Below are 3,798 nucleotides of genomic sequence, written 5' to 3' on the forward strand. Positions count from 1 at the left end.
ATATATATTTATATTTTTATATATATATAATTTTTTTTTAAATCTGAACAGAAAAATAGACTACTCTGGAATGCATGAAAGTCACATGACTTTTCCATACATCAGATACTTATAAAGCCAACACAATGGCAAACAGGAGGTACAGAGGTAACTGGAACATCTGTACTTTATTCAAGAACTATTTAAAGCCATATTCTCCCCAAGTGGGTGATCCTAAAGCAACCTAAGGTAACACTTGGTCTGTCTGATTACCGTAAGCAGAAGTGACCAACCAAACATGAAGAAGTTGGAGCTAATTTGGAGTTGCCGGGGAAGCCCACCTCCCCGTCTCGCTCCCAACTGGGCTGCACAGGAGGGCATCGGTGCCACACGGTCTCCATTGCTTGGCTACTTTATTCAGTAATTCTACTATTCGCTTTAAAATGAGGCGTTAAAAACTATTGGAAATCATGTTACGTGGAGCTTACCGACAGAGAGAGAACTTGGCTTTAGAAACCTTGTCTTTGCGATGAGTTTTAAATACCCTTGTTATTTACTATAAACTGTACCAGTCATAATTCTGTCAAGACATAAATATACAATAGGTACAAATATTAACAATACATTACAATTTTACAGAAGAGAATACTGTTTTCCTTAGAAACGTGTATCTTATTAGCTGCAAGGGAAGAAAAGGCTACAGTTTATCACAGCCATAGTTGCCAAAGAAACCGACCGCCCAGGATGTGTTTCTGCGTGACTTGCACAGACAGATATTCCCCGGCATCCGACACACGGCATGTTCAGGAAGGGAATGTGCGTTCTGCGGGTTTTCTTTTCCTCCTTTTTTTTTTTTTTTTCTTCCTCCTTCTACCTTTATTGACTCTCAAACCTTTCAGAAAAAAGTGGATTTCGCAGGAGACTGTTTTGTTTCATTTTTTTCTTTTTTTTCTGTAAGTGTGCTTAGGTGAAGTTTCTAAGAAAAGGCACTGAGAAATCTACTGCAATGTGACTGCTGTTTTCCTCTGTTCAAGGCTAAAACTCAAAGGATCTTTGCCTCCTGGTTAAGAAAACTGCACCCATTCCTTCCGCACATATATATATACACTATATATATATATATTTAGACATACGTGTGTTAAAAACGATGTTGATGGAATAAGATACAAGCAAGCACAGACATCACATGTACACAGTCCTTTCAGCTACGCTGTCTTCTGCAGCAGCAGGTGAAACTCTGTCAGCTTGCTTGGTACACGATGCACAGAAAATTCACAGACCTGAATGCCAAATATCAGTCATTAAACCACATGCTTTAGCTCGATGCAAGAGGTATTGCACATTTTCCCCAACTGTTATGAGCTTTGCGAAACGTATCAAACAAACTACAAAATGAAATTGTCTTTCTAGTGCCTATAGGATTTGGTGAGCATTATGTTTTCAAAGCACTGCCTTTCCTTTTGTAATGAGTACAGATTTAGTCTGCCATGGCTTTATGTTAGAGTAGATTTCCCAGTGCTTATATTATATATATGTGTATTATGCACACACACACATATATAGATACATACTTCATATTCAGACTTTATTTCATTAAAATAAATTAAACATACCTCCTTTTTAACTGGGCACAAAATGAGAGCTACATCTTCATACACAAATAAGAAAGAAATGCTCTTCAAGCATATTATATGCTTAATTTTAAATTATTTGCTTTCTATAAGAAATCTATAGGACTTTGGCTATTCAGACTTAAAAGGTAGATTTTTAACGATACTTTTGAATTTGGCTTTCAAAAGTGACTCAATAAAATGCTACTTTAAAGGTAGGACTAAATAGATGATGTAAGGTGTGTGTCGTGAGTGATCACACAAGGCAGGCAGAGGGCCTTTGGTTACAAGGAGAGTTGCACCAGTTGATTATCAGTTAAAAAATGATAGAATTGTTGATCTATACATTTTTGTCAGTGCCATCTATAAACCAAATACATCAATTTGGATGACAGTGTGGTAAATACTACGCTATATGGCTATATTTAAATACGCTCACTTTTGTGATATGTAAAATATGACTTCTTTTTCTACATGAAAGCATCAGCTCTAAAAATATTTAACTTGGAAATCACTATTACTTTATCAAAAAAATTTTCCCTGATTTTTCTTCTTTTCACATTTGTGCTGATGGCAGACATGAATGATCACTGAAACATAGAGATTATGTTAAGACTGTTCTCTTTAAGATTTCTCATTGCCACTCTATGGCCTCAGAAAGCCACAGAATAAATCAGTATTTAAAGCTTATCTGCTGGAAAGTCACTTTATTTTTTTGTGACGACTCAATCTTAACTAGTATCTCAGCAATACATTGGTTCATCTAAGTACACTTGTATTTACTATGGCCAAATCCTAAAGTCCTTCACCAGGCAAAGAGCCCACTCAGAGGAAAGGTGGATGAGTAAAGGCAGAGTAAAAGCTAACGAACCTCAGGAACTGGCCCTGCGTAAATACTCTGGAGAGTATCGTTTGCACGCACAGGGGCCTTGAACTTACTTCGAGTACCTCCCGCGTCACTCTTTGCAGGGCACGAGGTCTCTTTTGCTGCCGGCGGGCTCGTTCATGAGGTGGTAGCTCAGGTCTTACTCGCACCTTCCCCAGGGTCTCGCCTTGCTGGGACGCAAGGGCGACTTCTGAGCGGGTACCTCGGGCTGCGTCCCACCGCCCGGGGATGGCGTCGGCTAAACAGAGCAGAGTTAACTCCAACGTGTGTACAGTTTTGTGCCAAGGAGAGACCTAACAAAGCTATCATCGTAACCCACAATAGTTCCTAAAACATATATGTGCTTATTGCTTTTGTCCGTACATGCTGCATTCACTATTACGGATTACAGACAGAAGTACTGTACAGCTTGGACGGACAGACATTTACATTCAGGACTAACCAACGGCTTTTTTTTTTTTTTTTTTTTTACAATAGGAAGGAACAAAACGCAACGGACTTGAGGGGCTTGGGGTCTTCCCCCCGCCTCTGCGCCTCCGCTCCCGCATCCTGCGTCTCAGCACGTCCCCAGACCCGCCGCATGCAGATCGTTACATGCCCCGGCAGGTACTCAGAAATAGGTCAGGAAACGCTCATTGACAGAGTTATTTACAATTGAGTTTTACAGTAGAAACAGAGAACAACATAAAAGATTACCATCACAGTTATCACAGGACAGGTTGTGACTTGCTACAGGTGTGTAACAAATCACAGTCACGACAGGAGGCACAAATTAAAATAGTGCTTGGTTAAAGTGCTTGATTGTTACACTCTGCTATCCTACTCCAGCATCGCAACAACAACAACAAAAAGTCAACGTAAAGTGCTTTTCCCGCTCCGAGATTAAAAACCAAAGACAAATTATTTCCTACACAATTTGACATAACTTTATTGAAACAATAATATTTTAAAAACCTAGGCTGGTGGCTGCTAGTTCTGTTCATTTAAAATGGTCAGATCTTTTTTTTTCTTTTTTTTTTTCTTGTTTCATTTAAAAATGACTGGATGTTATTAAAACATCAGGCCTGATTCTCCTGTCTCTCACAGCTGCTTCGCGCCGCAGCTCTGCACGTGGGGGAGCCACTCCTGCCCGACCTCCTCGCGAGAGAGAGCACAGCCAGGCCCGGGGTGGGTCGCTAACGAATCCCTCTTTTTGCATATTTATGTAACGCTTGCATATCTTTCACTGCGCCGCTCGGGCACAAAAAGCTTCAGACCGATCGGTTCCTCTCCTACGCCAAGGGCGAGACTTTGGCTGACGCCTGGAGTCGGCATGCGGACGGG

This window comes from Cariama cristata, unplaced genomic scaffold, assembly GCF_000690535.1.
Source record: "Cariama cristata isolate BGI_N322 unplaced genomic scaffold, ASM69053v1 scaffold8187, whole genome shotgun sequence".
In the NCBI taxonomy this organism is placed as follows: domain Eukaryota; kingdom Metazoa; phylum Chordata; class Aves; order Cariamiformes; family Cariamidae; genus Cariama; species Cariama cristata.